Below are 17,645 nucleotides of genomic sequence, written 5' to 3'. Positions count from 1 at the left end.
GAATACTTATGGAAAGAGTGGGGAAAGAGATACAAACCCCTTTTAGGAACCCCCTTCATAACTAACAATAATGTTACAAGAAATGAAAAAGTTCAAGGTGACAGATTTGGAAGAGCCATGGTTGTTACATATTGGGCGAGGGCACACAGATTCATAAATATTGTCTAGAAGAACTGGGCAATTTTGAAAAGCAACCTAATCTTATGGTCTATTGTAGGGACCAAGCCTTTGTTTGGTTTTGAGATAGGTACAAACATCAAGAAGTTGTTTGAAGGAATGTCCAGAAGTCATGGCAACCCAAAAAATGGCACTACAAAATGTGGGTCATGTTTCCAATGTAATATATTTATGACAAAGTAAATACAACCCTAAATATCTTAAAATCAAAAGTTTGGTTTGGCAAAGGGAATTGTCAGACAAAAGGGGTTGTATATTTGACGTCGGGAAGACTGAAAGACGCTTGAGGGACAGGATTTACGAACACTATTACCAGATGTCCACACACAATGTCAACAATGCACGTTTTAAACATTCAAAAGGATGTGTTAATTTCGAAGGTTTTTTATTTGCAATTTTAGAAAAGGTTTTACCAAATCCTAGGGGAGGAGATTTTAGAAGTCATATAGAAGCAAGAGAGACTAAATGGCAGAAGAGGCTGCAAGCCTGTTACAATTCAGGCTTAAATGAAGTAATCTCTCTTAAACCTATTTTTGCTAATAAAGCTGCACTAAGTCAATGATTGGTATAATCAAAAAACATAGTTGTTTTAATAGAGTACAGTTTCACAAAGTTTTAATAACATTTTTAACATTTTAAATATGGTTCATTGTAAGATGTGTTTAAATTCACTGCTCATTAGTTTTGTGACGTCGTTAAGTTTATAGTATAAATTGATTGCAAAGGAAATGGGTGATGATTCTGATGAAATCCTCGGTTAGGGGAAGAAAGCGCTCACTCCTGTGTATTTTGTGTTTTTGCATGTATTAAAGTGGATTTTATTGTTGGCCACTGCTTTTTTCATAATAAGAAGATATCTGAGTGTTCCTGACTGCTGGCAGTGTTTGTTTTTTTATTTTTGTATATCACTGGTTGCTCTATTCTTACATTTATAAACTACAAAATGCTAAGAGGTGACCTGTGCTTCTGACCCATTACTGATGGATTTACTGCACATCAGCAAATCAAATGGTATCAAAATACTCAGTCTAGGGATATAAACCTCTAATGCAACATCAGAAAAACAACAAACATGGAAGAAAGAGCCCAAAAAGAACTTGAAAAACAACACAGGCTCTTGAGTGAATCACACCATAAGCTCCATACCTCACTAAGAAACCAAGCCAGTCAATGTAATAAAAACTAAAAAAAAAAAATTTATTACCAAAAAAAAAAACAGTTAAGCACTTTTGTCTCAGTTACTTAATAGAGACTTCTTCAGAACTCTTCTGCATCATCAACAGAATGGTTTGGAGAGACAGGTATATTTCACAGAGGATACTGCTGTTACAGAACCGACTCCCCATCTACATAACAAAAAGTTCATTCTTGTCCTTTTTCAAGCACAACTTCGATTGATGGATGAGAAACAGAACATTTACAGCAATGCTGCCCCCTGTACAACAACTAATGGACAAATGCAGCTCCTGAATGCTTTATCCCATGTGTGGGTCCCCTCAAATTATCTATGGTATGGTCTCAGTTATTTCCATTGGGGTAATACATAATTATCAGAGATGGGATGGGTAAAGTCAATCTATAGCCAAATGGGATAGGTTATTTTAAGCACAGAAAGGATAACTGGCTAGGCTTAACATGGCCTGCAAAGGCAGCTAACCTAGTACTTACCTGTGGAATTATGAACAAAACATTTTTAGCCAAACTCAGGGATGCCCCTGAAAATCAATGACAGTTAAGAAGTATGGTTAGAATAACAGATTTTGCATTAGCATGCATTTTCAGAAGGATATAAGTCTGAAACATAAATGTATGTTATTACTTAGTGACTTCAGTCTTCAGTGATTTGCTAGAAAACCACAAATTGTATGAGGAACAGACTAAAGAAAATTAAGCAAAAATCTTGACATTCTGCAAAAATTTTGACAGTTGGTAGGTATGACCAGTTGTTCGGCAAGATCAATTTCTGTGTAAAAAGAGACAGAGAAAGACACTGAGGGTGGAGTTGGAGAGGGGGAATTTTCAATAAACTACTGGAATAAAAGTCTGTGTGATGGGAATATGATAAAGAAGACCAACACAAGATGATGCAGAACTTTACTTGATAAAGGTTGGGGAAATTGATGCAAGCAGTTTAATTAATAGAAAGGCTTGGCAATTGTTTATATTAGGACACACCAGGATATGCAGTGGCAAATGATGCCCTCCTCATGGGTCAACATTATAATTATAATATCATATATATATTTTCATATGTAAATATATGTTTGTGTGAATAAATAAGTGTTTGTGTAATCAAGTCATTCTTAAGATGATAAGATTAAAAAAGCAGGCAAGGTAATGTCCATTTGAAGTATATACCCCACAAGGACTGCAAGGTACTTAAAATTGTGTATATCAGGGGGTGAAGGGGGGGGGGGGTGTCAGCCCCCTTACTAGATGTGAGTAGCTGTCTTTCACTGACATTAAGTCAGGTCTATATCACATTGTCGAACTCACAGGAGTTCAAATGATGTAATATCGAACTACTAAGTTCAAAACCCAAAAAGTATGAACACACAGAACAGCAATTTGTTTCCCAGGGGAAAAAAAACACTGTTCCGGTACAAAAAAAAAAACACGTACACTTTAAACTTATACTAATGTGGGGGGCTTCACCTCCACACCCCCCTACTTAAATATACCAACTCCGAGATCGCACCACAGTGGAGGAAATAGCAATGCAGTGAAAACGGCCCACCGATTTTTTTCCATGGGAAAAAAATCGGTATTCCGTGGGCTTCGCAATTTTCACATTTCAAACATATGTGTTCGATATTACAACGTTCGGACTCCTGTGAGTTCGATGTTGCAATATAGACCAAATTAAGTCAATAATGCCTCCCGACATTAGAATTTCAACCGTTTAATGTTCAGAAAGTACAGAATTAAAACATCATTTAAAAATAGGGCCAAACACTTAACTGACAGCCCCACTGGAATGTCAGTGAAATCAGCACTGCCATACCCGTATGAAGTACAGTGGTATGTCCTAAAGTAAACAATCACCAGAGGTTTTACTATCAGCATGAAATAATGAGGGTTGTGGCATTAACATAAAAGGGAGTTCTTAGGTAAGGATAGGACAGTTTCAAAGCTGTATGAGTCACCAGATTATGGTATATACCAGTGCAGAGAGTTTACACTAGAGCTGCCAGGTAGATATCTGAAATAGATTTTACTTACCCTTTTCCTCTAAGTTTGCTTTTTTAACAATTTCTTTGATGTTTCCATCCTTGCAAAGAAATGTTCAGTTACAGGTATCCTGCACATGTGACAGCCATTAATTGGAAGAAAATATGCCTAGATGTGCAGTCTACATGAAAGACAGGAATGGGACTGAATATGGAAAAGGGTGCCTGTATATAAAAAAAAACATAGTCCAGTAATAGAACAATAAAAAAAGAAGAAGAAATAAGAAGAGGATGAGTTGTGTGTTATGGTGTTGGCAAAAATGGAGACTATTTGGAAAGTGGTAGTGTTTGCGTAATGCTCAGAATGTAACAACAGCAGTGTAGCTTAACAGGTGTGTGCTGCTGCCATGACATTCTAAACCTTATGTAATGTACAGGAATCTATACTTAAGTGAAAAATACCATTTTTGTAGCAATGTGAAGTAAATACAAATATAATAAATTATGCAACAAGAAATGTTCTTATTAAGGCACAACACATTTGGATTACAGTGTTATTTTCATTTGTGTTTCTAAAAATATGTGCTGTGCTTCAAAAATAACAGTAAAGCAAAATGACACATACAATCATATCCCTTATATTTTCTTTTGTTTCTCATAAAAAAATTGATTTTCTAGTACATTACTAAGGGTTACTGTCAATCACTAACGTGGGAAATTAGAGTTTCATAGTCACTGTTTAGAAAATAAATCAAAACGAAAAGTCAAACCAGAAATATAAACGGCAACTGTGAAAACCACCAACATAGTAGGAAAAACAGTTTATTTAGCGCTTTCATCCGTCAAATGGCTGGACTTCCTCAGAATACAAACCAGACACTGAACAAGCATATAAATACTCACCCAATTAAGGTCAATAGCACCAAATAATGAATTCATTGAATAATTGATGCTTAATGCATAAAGACAAAATTAAAATGAAATGCCTAATGCTTATAAAACAAATACAAAAATGAAAACATGCACAATAAATGACCTATACATGTTAAACATTTCTTGTAAACCATAAAAAATATAAATATATATAAATGTATATATATATATATATATATATGGTTCTACCTGACTTCACCGACACGCCGGAACATCGACAGCGAAATCGGGAGCCGCAGAAGAGCGAAAGTGCAGAAGACCGACGCGACGGGACCCAGAAGATCGACAGTGCAGAAGACCGACCCGACGGATGAAAGCACCGGCGCTGAGGATGCCGAAATGGGAAAAGGCTGTGTAAGTATGCGGTAGTGACGGACGTTAGGGTGCGAGTAAGGTAAGTGTGGATAGGGGTGGGTTAAGTGAGTTAGGGTTAGGGAGCGGGTCAGGTAAGTGTGCGGTAGTGAATGTGTTTGGGTTAGGGGCGGGATAAGTGAGTTAGGGTTAGGGAGCGGGTCAGGTAAGTGTGCGGTAGTGATTGTGTTTGGGTTAGGGGCGGAATAAGTGAGTTAGGGTTAGGAGCGGTCAGGTAAGTGTCTGTAGTGACGGACCTTAGGGTTAGGGTTTGGGTCAGGGTTGTAGGTAGTTGTGTATGTGAGGTTTAGTGTGGGTTTGCAGGGATTTTGGTGTGCTTGTGTTGTGTATGTGGTTTTGGATGGGGAATGTGTTTTGTTTGTTGATTGTGGTGTGTGAAGTGTATAAGGTTTCGTGTTTGTGTACCGTCGGTTATTTCGTTGTCGGGCATGTGGATTTTCGTGTTTTTGTACTGTCGGTTATGTGGTTTCGGTGATTGCGTTGTCGGTGTTGTGGTGTTTCGGTGAAGTCAGGTAGAACCATATATATATATATATATATATATATATATATAAATATAATAAATTGAATATATAAATCTCCTAAGTACATATAAAAAACAACATGAGCAGTACACATAAAATACAAATGTATAAAAAAATATGTGTTTAAAATTTTAAATGGCAAACATACATTTATATGCTTGTTCAGTGTCTGGTTTGTATTCTGAGGAAGTCCAGCCATTTGGCGGAGGAAAGCGCTAAATAAACAGTTTTTCCTACTGTGTTGGTGTTTTTCACAGTTACTATTTAGAAAATACATACTGTATTGATGCAAAACATTTTGAGCAATAAATTTATTTATGCATCTACCTATTTATTTATTGCTTTTGATTATCGCAAAAGTCCATCTGGATATGACGGCACTTTTCTGCAGAGGCCAAAAGAGAAAAGCTCCAGATATACAGATTATACAATTAATTACAATTGAAAGAAGAAGGAAAGAAGAACATGAATGTACAATACAAGCATAATAAAAACACGTAATGGAACCAGTGACAGAACTACAATTAAGTTAAAGAAGTCATAATAATAATAATAATAATAAAACACGATTTAACAGGTGTCAGAGTTAATTAAGATGAAGTAAGCAAGGACTTCTTCTTCTTCTTCTTTCAGTTTTTCCCAGTTAGAGGTCGCCACAGCAGATCACTTGTCCGCTCATGATTGGCAGTGGAGTTTTACGGTGTTGAGTTGCCAGCCCGGCACCCAACCTTCCACAAAAGGCACACACACGCACACACTCACACCTAGGGCCAATTTAGAGTGTCCAATCCAACTACAGCATGTCTTTGGGATGTGGGAGGAAACCGGTGCACCCAAAGGAAACCCACGAGACCACAGGGAGGACATGCAGACTCCACACAGAAGGCACCCCAGCCGAGGATCGAACCGGAGAACCTCTTGCTGTGAGGTGGCAACACTAACTGCTGCACCACCGTGGCTGCCCATGAAGTAAGCAAAGACATAAGTAAAAAAACAGGAAATAGCATGTGAGGTGAGGCATATGAATTACAGTAACATTTGGGAATGGCAAAGCATATCATGAGTCATTAGTAATGGTAAATACAAATTACAGAAAGTGCAATCTATAGGTTCATAGGTTCATAGGTTCATACTAGGCTATCTGCCCTAGGGCATTTATAAGCCTAGCCAGAGTGTGTTTGGCTTTCGCCACCCATTTTAAATGAATTTTGCTATGCCCTTTTTCGAGGTTAGTATATTGTGCCTCTGTCTAACAGTGACACAAAAGTGATACCCGGGGTAAACCTACTATCTCCCATCCACTCATCAAGATTCCTCTTGAAGAGAGTCAATGAGGGACTCTGATTAACTTGGACTGGGATTTTTATTCCAGAGTGAAGGGAGCCTCTGGGTTATGAATCTGTCCCTCCAGCATGTCATATTTATTTCAGTGCTGAGGTTCAAGTCTCTCGAGCACGTAGCTCGATGGGATTTGGATTTTCTGAGGTGCAGCATGTCCATTAATTCCGGGTTGGACATGGCTTTATACGTCAGGCACAGATCGCCTCTGAGCAGGCGGTATGCCACTGAGTAGAGCTGGAGTTTCTTTAACCAGGCATCATATGGCATCTGTTTGAGCCCTTTGATCCTCTTGGTGAGGTACTTTTGGGGTCTTTCCAGTTGCTGCAGGTGTTTGGTAAGGTACATCCCAAAAGTGGCATTGTACTCAATTATGGGCCTGATGAGGGATGAGTAAAGAGGCACGATGACCTCCCCTGATCTAGATGTGAATCCCTTCATGATTAGGTGGGCTATATAAAATGTTTTTCTAACCACTTTGGCCCCGTGGTTGTCAAATGAGAGATTGCTATCAACTTGGGTCCCCAGGTCCCTAATTACTTCTTCCGTACTTAATGGATTACCACCTATGTGGTCATTTGTGGGCACTTTGTTTTTGCCAAAGGGGATGACTATACACTTTTTGGCGTTTAGCTTGAGGCCATGGCTCTGGCACCAGTTGTCTGTTTCTATGAGGCCCTTTTGTAGGATGCTTGTGTCGGCTGGAGAGTCAATTATGGCGCCCAGTTTGCAGTCATCTGCGAACTTGGTCAGCCACAGTCCTTCCGTGTTAGTCTGTACCTCCGACAAATATATACCAAAAAAGAGAGGTCCCAGGACTGAGCCTTGTGGGACGCCACTTGTAACTGGTTTGGAGTCTGACATGGCTCCAGCAGTTCTAACTATGTGGGTTCTGTCCTTGAGCCAGTTTGCAACCCATCTAGTGACATAGAGGTTTATATTTAAGCTGGTGAGCTTATCTATAATGCCCGAGTGGGGTATTGTATCGAAGGCTTTTGCAAGGTCCAGGTAGGCTGTGTGGACCACCTTCCCCTCGTCAATGGCCTTGGTGACTGTTTCAAAGAAATCAACCAGGTTTAAGAGGCAGGATCTGCCCTTAACAAAGCCGAACTGGGTAGGATCCAGTGTCTGTAGGTCCCCAATATCTTTATTTATGAGGTCCGTGATGATCCTTTCCATAGCTTTGCAGACCAAGCTAGTCAGGCTTATGGGGTGATAGTTTCCAGGATCCGTTGAGGCACCACCTTTGTGGAGAGGGACCACTGTTGCTGTACGCCACTCTTTGGGCACATATCCTGTAGTAAGGCTGAGCTTGAACAGTAGTTTTATGTTTGGGTTTAGTTCTTCTTGGAGTTCATGTAGGACGCAGCCCGGGACACCGTCTGGTCCCATTGATGCTGTGTTTTTTGCTTTGGAGAGGGCGGCTCTTACCTGAGCAACTGAGATGTCAGGGGGGCAACACTCTGCTGGGATGGATATTTGCCCTTTTGGTGGGGAAGGGGGGGAGAAGTTTGCGCTGAACCTGTCAGCTAGGATGTTGGCAATGTCTGTGGGTTCGGTGTATTTTTTGTCATTTTGGACTAATTCTGAGCATATCTGGGAATTCCCACCCAGGTTCCGAACATAACTAAAGAAAGCCTTGTGATTATCCTTAGTGTCCTGTGCAATTTTTCTCTCGAGGTTGGCCTTAGACGATTTTATGAGTGCCCGCAGTTTTTTGCTAATACTGATCAGAGATGCCTTCCCTTTTTGGGATTTTGCTCTATCATGTAGTAGCTTCCTCCTTCTATTGTATAGTTTGTTTATGGCTGGGGTCCACCAGACAGGACGCCTAACATTGGAGGATTGGGTCTTGGTTTTATTTGGGATTGCATGATCCATGCATTCCTGAAGGTGTTCATAGAATGTGTTTATAAAGGATTCTGTGGTCTGGGCCGCATTTTCCACAGGCCCAGGGGCTTTGAAGGATTCCACCTCGGTTTTGAGGAGTGTGAAATTTGCTTTAGAGAAGTTTTTCACTGTGGTTTTCTGGGCAGGGGCTGGGGTCAGGATGTGAATATCTAGTGAGATTAGTTTATGATCTGATCTTACCAGTGAGGTCCAGTATGTTTTCCCCTCTTGTGGGAGTGGCAACAAGTTGTTCCATAGCATTTGAGTTTATAAATTCTAGGAACCTTCGGGCTAGGGTGTTGGAGCTAGAGTAATGCTCCCAGTCTATGTTAGGGTAGTTGAAGTCCCCCAATATAATGGTGTTTGGAGAGACCTTCATATTTTCCAGTGTTCTCAGGAAGGCTGAGTGGGGTTCCTGGGTTTGGGAGGGTGGTCTGTAGCAGGCTATAAACTTGAAGGCAGTTTTACCCACTGTTAGTTGCACATGGATAGTCTCTGATGCTTCGTGCTGTGCCACCAACCTGGAGGTGTGGGTATCTTTGATGAATATTGATACTCCCCCTCCTTTTGTGGTTCGGTCCAAGTTTTGGGGCCGAAAAACATGGTATGAGGTATAACCTGGTAGTGCTGGGGTGCTCTCGGGAGCCTTGAACCAGGTTTCTGTTACTGCACAGATATCGATGTTCTCCATGCTAAGGAGAGTTTTGAGTGCGTGCATCTTGAGGTTTAGACTTCTGGCATTGAGTAGCATTACTCTTAGTTTCTTATCCCTTGTTATACCTATGGAGGCGGGTTTGTCTTTTGAGCCTTGCCTAAAAAAGGCACTATGGGTGTGGCAAGAGCCTTTGCCAATATCCGAAAGCCCAGGGGTGACAGGTGCAAGCCATCCCTAGCAAAGCATCATGGTTTGTCGAGCATGTCATCCCAGACAGACAGGCATTGGATCCCCTTTGAATGACACCAATACTTAAGCCAATTGTTGAAATTGATCATCTTGTCTTCATATTGTGGCATCATTCTTGGTGAGGGTAAGATGCTACTCAAGGTCAGGGTCATACCGGCCTGGGCTACATGCTCAGAGAGCTCCTCTATGTCTCTTTTCATGTAGTCCAGGGAGGAAGTCTCAGGTCATTCACACCAGCATGGACAATGACTGAGTCATATTTGTACTTGCCTTGGAGTGACCTGAGTGCTTGTGTTATGTGGCGGATCCTAGCGCCCGACAGACAGCTCACCGTGACCTTCTCCTTGTTCAGCCTGGTGAGCAGGACGTCAGTGTGCCTGACGATAGAGTCACCTATTACAAGTGTATCAGGCGTGTTGTTTAGCCTTAAGGGCTGTGACTGTTCGGCACACTGGCATTGTGAGCTATGTGTTGCACGTGTTTTGTTTTGGGGTAGTGGTTGCTTGGGTGTCTGCTTTGGTGGTCTCTGCTGCTTAGGCAGATTTTTATTTAGAGCCTCCGAGTATGTTTTTGTGTGTTTATGTGTTTGGTTTGCTATCATGGTAGGTCTATGTGAGACTGGAATTGTAGTGAGTGTGGTTTCCTTCTCCTCCTGACTGGTTACGCCAGTACTGAGTTGAGAGAGCTTAGCCTCCAGTTTGGCTATATGGTTGCATCTCTCACATGTGTTGGAGTTTGTTGGGAGGAGGAGATGGTTGTCTGTGTACATGAGGCAGTTGTAACATTGCCTCGAGATTCCCAGATTCACCAGCTGGACCGGAGAGGAGATTAACAACTGACCTTTGGACATGCTAGAATAGTATTGGGAATTCCTTTATAATTGAAAAAAAAGGGCCAATGGGGAACAAAGTACTCAAGGGGAGTTTGTGAGGGTGTAGTGCTTTTAATTTTTTAGTGTTGACTTATATAATTGCTTTAGTGAGCAAGTGCCAGGCTTTAGAGTGGGAATAGGGTGTTTATTATGAGAACTAGATCAGTTCTAAGGGAAAAAGTGAAGAGCAGACTTTGTGGAGCCGAGAATGGTTTAAACCCAATTAAGCGTCGCTGCCCGATGCTGCGCTATGCGCAAAATCACACAAAGCCGCTATAAAGCGGGTTTTATACAGGGGGACTTGAAAGAGCTAGAAATTGGCCCAAAACGGATTGGCCCAAAACGGCCAATAGACTACCAGATTCTTGTGCTGGAACACTCCTCCAGGGATAGATAGGCTGCTCCAAGCTCCCCACTGCCACTGGCGAACAAAGAAGCCTCCCTTTATCCAAGAAAGGAAATGGGCAACACAGGAACTTTCCAAAAGTCCAGAATACAGCAATGAGCAGGAGTAAATTAGAAGAGAAAGAAAAAAGCAGCAGTGGTGGGAAGGAGTATCAGGGAGGAAGAAAAAGAAGATCAAGCGGCAAAGATGATAGTGTAAGGGGGAGGAGGAGAGGAGTAGGAAAAGAAAGGAGGGAAACAGGAGCTGGGGAGGGTGCTAGGAATGTATAGGAAGAGTAATGAATTTACCCAGGAGAGTAACAAAAAATTAAATATTCAATTACAGTATTATGTTTAAAAATCCCCTAATGCAGACTGTTATTCTCCACCCACCCCCATTATTTATGGCTTTTGTGAAGACTGGTAGAGTAGGGGCGAAGGCTGCCAACCTAGTCAAATATAATTTGATACATAATTCTATCATTTGTAAATATAAATGTAAAATACAGGCTTGTTTCTTAAATGAAAGAAAACACTGTAAAATGTGAACTTCAAGATTGTAGCAACATTGCCATCTGCTGTAAGGAAAACTAAGCCAAGCATTTCACATCTGTTCTTTTGAAGTTAAAATTAGGTCTTGTATACCCTTTGATCTACATAGTGGTGCCGAAGAGGCTAGCTGAACACATTCTTTCTATTGTTTTAACTTAAGGAATAATTACTAAAGTGTACATGTGAAATGTCTGTTATTGTTGTAGTTTCCTGAGCAGGTGTTAGATTGTTAAATAATGTAGCCTGTTGGCCTGGGAACTCCAGACTATGTGTCAAAATGATGTAATGTGTATACTGGGAAAACCTAAGTATCAAAATGATGTAATCTGGGAGGGCCCAGCAGAAATGTTTGAGTGATTTTAAAAACTATTGTTGAGAGAGAGAGACTGTAAGCATTTTGATCTTTATATCAAACTCTCAGCACTGCCTTATGCTCTCTTTATGTAAGTAGTATCTTAGAAGTATGTTTTCTTGTAGAAATAGCTAGGACTATAAAGATTAGACTTAAGTGTTTTTCTGTTATGTCAGAACTGTACTGCAGGATTATTTTAAGTTTCTGTGCGATCTCTGAACTCTTGAGTAACATTGTATTGTAGTAGTATTGTCTTGTGTCTTTATTATTTATTATTAAATATTTTAAAACCCCTTCAACTGTGGCTGGTTTATGTAGAGATAATTAAGCTCTATAGTACATTGCATGTTTATAAGTGATCCTGTAAGAAGCCCTTCCAAAACCTTAGACTGATTAGTCACACTTACCAATTGGATAATAATATTGTACAGTAATAATTGGACACCATTTTAAGGGCCTTTGGGTAGCTGATACGTATTAGCTGGTGGTGGCAGTAATTACTACCGTATAGTCTGGGTAAAGGGGCACAGCTGGAGAATCTGTGTCAGCCTTTCCCAGGAGTGTCTGTGACGTTGTACACATACTTACCTCAAAGTGTGTGTGGTGTGTCGGCTACCTAGGAAGGGACACGAAGCACTGGTGGGACAGAGAGGGTACTGGAGATCAGCTTGCCAGCTAGGCTGAGATCTGGATCCTATAGCTGTGCCAGTGGGAGTCTTATTGGGGACCTGGGGAGCAAGGGAGAAACCATCCCCAGACTGACTGTGATCTCTGTGTGCACTTAAAATTAATTGTACTTTACTGTGTGTATTTGTTATCCTTTCCTCTTATATGAGACACCCTCCCTGGTGGTAGTGGTAAGGATTGAGGCTCCTTGATTGCTGGGCCAGGGCACGGCTGTCACAGCTTTGCCCTGCATTCCATCCCCCAGCCACATCTGCACTTTCAGAATTTTTGATCAAACAATTTGAGAGGTAAAAAGCTATTGCTGTAAAACATGCTTTTACTATAAAAGTACAGCACATTTGGATAGCATTATTAGGTCTGATACTGTGTTTAATAATAGCAAAGGGAAATAATAGAGTAGTGGCATTTTAGTGATGTAAATGAAACTGATATCTGCATTCTTGACTGAGACTTGAACCAGTCCAATGTTTGCCATTAATGCCATGGTGTTGGCTGGAAATAACAGCACATTCTGCTTGGGAGTGTGTATAGATCCTCTATCAGAAAGTGATGGAATGGATAAAAAATAACAGAATACATTATTAGAAAATCACAGAGTCAGTTGGCATTGCTGATGGGAAACTGATTTGTGGATGTTAACAGGAGCATCGTGGCTCTTTATAGGAGTTTGAATTTGTTAGTAAGGTGAAGTATCTTGCCTCCCTAGGCTAATTACTGACTTCCTAAAAGATATCTAATATTGCAATCTATTTGAGAAAGGATAGAATTAAACTTGCCACCCTCATATGGGGAAGATGGACAGAAATTCAGACATCTATAATTTCACAGTCCTTTAGGAACCGAAGGTTTGCAAACAATCTAGTACATATTTAGGGAGCTCAGCCAGTCCAAAGCTCCCTAAATGGACATACACTAACAAACTAGAAAAGTGGAAAATTAAAAATGTTAGCAAATAAGTTAGAAAGTAATGTGAAAAAAGTGAAGCTACACCAAAATGCTACCACCGAAGTAACAAACAACGTGTGTGAAACAAACAAGAAAGGAGGGAAAAGTCAATGTGGCTTCACTGAGTTGATATCTAGTATTAACATGAAACACGTAGCATCCAGGAAGTAAAACTGAGCACGAGAGATAACAATGTTGAGTAAAACAAAAGGAAACATGAGATACTGTCAGAATAGCAAATGCCTAGAAATCAAAAAGAGAACTGGCAGTAAATAAAGACCAAGGAAAGATAGAATGTCTTAACGTGTATATGTTTAAGGCAGTGGACAGAGAGAGACAGTGACAGCAAATAAATAAATAAATGAGTGTCTTGGCTCAATAGATGACATGCCCATTATAAAGGGAAGATGTTGTCCACCATGCACATTAGAATACATTCTGAAAAAAAAAAAAACTCTTGACACCTCTTTTGAAGAAATTAATGTGATAAAGATAGTATGTCTGACTGGAAAATGGCAGATGTGATTCTGCTTTCCAAGAGTGGGAGGAAAAGAGACATTGCCCTCCTACAGGCTTCACTTCAGTGACTGGTGGAATTAACTAATAAAAGAAAGAAAGACATGTGGAGCATTTAGGAGCCACTAGATTTACAACAGGAAGTTTCTTGTCAGATAAATCTAAGAGTTTTTCATTGGGTAACTGCTTTGCCTCAACAAGACATTCTGCTTAATTTGTTTTGCTGTTAACTGGGTAAGACTCATTGGGCACAGTTGCCTCTTTTCTTGGGTGCCCTGCTGGAACACTGGACTGATTAAATGACTTACTCATTGCTACACAGTATTAATGTGGAGGCTGTTGGAATCAGATGTGGGTCAACAATCTATAGCTTGTTGTTTTAGCCCACAACTGTTTTGCTTCCTAGTTCATTACACTGTTATACAAAATGTTAATCAACATAATGGCAAAGGACCAATCTTATGGCTGTACCTAGGGCAGAACACTGGATAAATAGTAGGCCATAAGAGAGAAATAGAATTTTCTCTGAGTAACATAAGGTTAGGAGTGGGTACTATTGTATCTCTACTACTAAACTTAAATATGTTGTAACTTAAGAAAGTCATACAAGTAGCAACAGTTTTGATTTGAGCACCATTTACTTGCTGTTCATATCATATCTTGGTTGCCTCCTTGTGGGATGGAGTCTTTAGCCATGAAAGAGACTTTGCTGATTCCACAGCTCAAAAAATAAATCATTACATCTAAATAATTTGAATAATTACTGCCTTATCTCTAATCTCACATTCCTTTGGAAGGTGATTAAGAAAGTTGTTCTTAAGCTTTAGAAACTCATCTTAAAATCAGTGGACTCTTGGTTCCCATCCAGTAAGGGTTTCTTACTTACCATAGTACTAAAACACCTCTCATAAGAGTATTTACAATGAAATGATGGCAAGAGACTTGTGGCACTATACATTGTTGGTCCTCCTGGATCTCTATGTGGCATTTGATACAGTGGATCATGGTATCTTAATAAAATGACTTCTATCTAACTGTGGAATTTCTGCTGCAGTTTTGGACTGGATTATCACTTACTTGTTGTATCGCACACATAGAGTCTGCTCTGCTTTGGGACCTTTATTGCTCACTGTGTATGCGCTTCCTGTCGGAGACTTATTATAGGAATGGTGCCTACCATACCATGCTTATGCAGATGATACTTAAATCTGTTTCTCCTTACCTCAAGAAGATATGACCTTCATATTCTCCCTGGCTAATGCTCTCAAAGTTATTCACAACTGGCTTACTAATAATTGACTAAAATGAAATACCCCCTTAGACTTGAGCCTTGGCTGTGTATAGAGCTCTGAGAGATTCTTCTGCCATACCTGTGCCTAAATGCATTATGTATGGTGGTGATAAATTGACATTTGTTTATATGGTTTATAATGTTGGCATTATCCTTGATTCTAGGCATTTACTTCAGGATAAGGTGTCAGCTGTTCTAAAATCATCTTATGATTGTCTTAGGAACATCTCCAGAATTAACCACATAATTCCACAAACTGCTCTCCTAACTATTTTTTTCTTAAGCAAGAAACAAGATTATTACATTATCACTTATGACACAGGCAATCATACACTTATATAACTGAAAACAAACCATATTCACACAATCCCACTTGCAAACGTGTTACATCACAAACCATACTGATGTAATTCTAGTTGTAAACATTATACATCACTTAGAATCTACCCAATCATTACATAGTTCTTCCAAGTCCTTCCTTCTTTTAAACCTCATTCCTCCCCCTGAATGTATTGTTCCCACAATTCCTATTTTCTCCTACCTAATTTGCTTTTACCCTTTTCTAAAGATCCACATTTCTGTTGTTTTATCTCTGTTACTCTTTTCACTACTTCTAGTACAGTTGGTTTAAATCTTGATTTCCATTTCCTAGTAATTGCTTTTTGGCAGCCACCATAATTAGACTCAGCACAGCCTTACTATATATAGGCAATCCCGATTCTGTAGCATAGCTCAGAAAAATCATTTCCCTAGCTACATGAATTTCTCACCCAGCATCTCTGATAGAGTAGTCTGCAGGGAATCTTTAAAGTCTGTCAACACATTACATTCTCAGAAAATATGTTCCCAATTGCCTCTTTCTTCCCCATCACACTTCCAACATTTGCTGTCTACCTGAGGAAAAATTCTCTGGAGTGTACTTGGGGTATATAAATATCTATGTAAACATTTCCAGGCAAAAAATCCAAATCTTCTAGATTTTGTTGCATATTTGAGAGACATACATATATCCACCCATTGTTTTTTTGTGAATTGCTTATCCGATCTCTCTTTCCAATCCTTTCTAACCTTCTCTGATTGATTCTTATAGTTATCATGCAATATTTTTATGCTGTACTCATTATTCCTTTTTTAATAGCAGTTTCTGTTCTAGACTCTACTAAAAACTCTACCAGTGCTGGACTTTCATTTAGGACCCCCCCCTTTTCTTTCTCTTTGCCTATACTCTGATATCAATCCTTGATAGGGAAGGCAATCTCTAACCTGCTGTCCAAATAAATTCTTGACATCTTTACATTCTATTAGCTTTCATTCCCTAGATATTTACTCCCAATACCTTAGAACCTTTGCCAGTTTTCTCCAATAAATTCTACCCCCCTCTTGCCTATTGTCTGTATCCCTAATTGTAGTCATCCCTATTAGCAGAATCTCCTTTCTCCATTCCCGTGTTGGCTTAGCTCTTAGAATACTTTCTGCTACTTTATGAATATAATATTTTGTATGGTTGTTATTCTCCTTAAAAGTCTGTATCCAAAATCCCAGTAGCTCCTTGTTTCTTGAGCTTCCCCCTGTTTCATCATCATTCCTTTCCACTTTGAATTATAGTTTTCTGCTTGTGCTGTGTTGATCTGAAATACCATTCAAACTGGATAATCCCAATCCGCCTTGTTTTATTAGAAGAATCAACTTATCCCACTTGATCCTTGCCTTCTTACCCTCCCAGATACGATCCTTCAGCTCTTTATAAATTGCTATCCACAACTTCTACTGTGGTTGAAAAAATATGCCTGACCTGTGTATAAGACTTGTTGTGTCTTTCAGCTTTTCCCGGTTAGGGGTCGCCACAGCGGAACTCCGGTTGGCTAATGATTGGCAGCAGATTTTTACGTACCAAGTTGCCAGCCTTGACGTACAACCTTCAATGAAGGTACGCCCATTCACGCAAGTCTCCACACAGAAGACGCTTTAGCTGAAAATCGAACAGGACAACGTCTTACTGTGAGGCGACAATGCTACCGCAGCACCACCATCGCAGTCTGACCTGTGTATAAGACTAAAGGCACTAAAAACATTTTAACTGCTTGTATCTTACTGTCCATATCCATATAACAGAGCTTCCATTTTCTCAGTTTTTGATTATTGTTTGTTCTCTTCCCACATATCCTTAGCTACCACACCAAAATCAATTTTACTCCAAAATACTTAATTTTTATCAAGTCTCCATAAATATGGATATTGTTGAACCAATTCATGTATGGGTACATAATTTACCGCCATTACCTTTGTTTTCGCTTCATTAATTTTGTATCTCAAAAAGATATGAAATTGTCTCAAAATGTTCTAAAACACTGTAATGTCCTTTTCTGTTTTTTTTTTTTTTACTCAAATTTTTTTTTATTTTTTTCATAAAACTGAGACATTAATTCAATTAATTTTGATAATAAATGAATAATGTGAAGATATTTGTTGAACAAGAAAATAGAACTATGTACTCTACAAAGGCCTGAAGTAAGTTTTATAACAAGCATAGTCCAAGTAAAGGAGTTCTTTACTGGTTTTGTGAGGTATAAAATAATATCCTCTGCAAATAGTGCCAGCTTTTCTTGACTACCATACCAATATTATATCCTTGAATTTCTGAGTCCCTTATTTTCTTTGGCAGTGGTTCTAAATATAATGCAAATCACAAAGAGGAAAGAGGACACCTCTGCCTGGCTCCTTTGCTCAAGCAGAAATTAT

Source organism: Protopterus annectens, chromosome 14.part0 (genome assembly GCF_019279795.1).
Source record: "Protopterus annectens isolate FY-2018-M chromosome 14.part0, PAN1.0, whole genome shotgun sequence".
Classification (NCBI taxonomy): Eukaryota; Metazoa; Chordata; order Ceratodontiformes; family Protopteridae; genus Protopterus; species Protopterus annectens.
Note: the sequence above shows the minus strand (reverse complement) of the source record.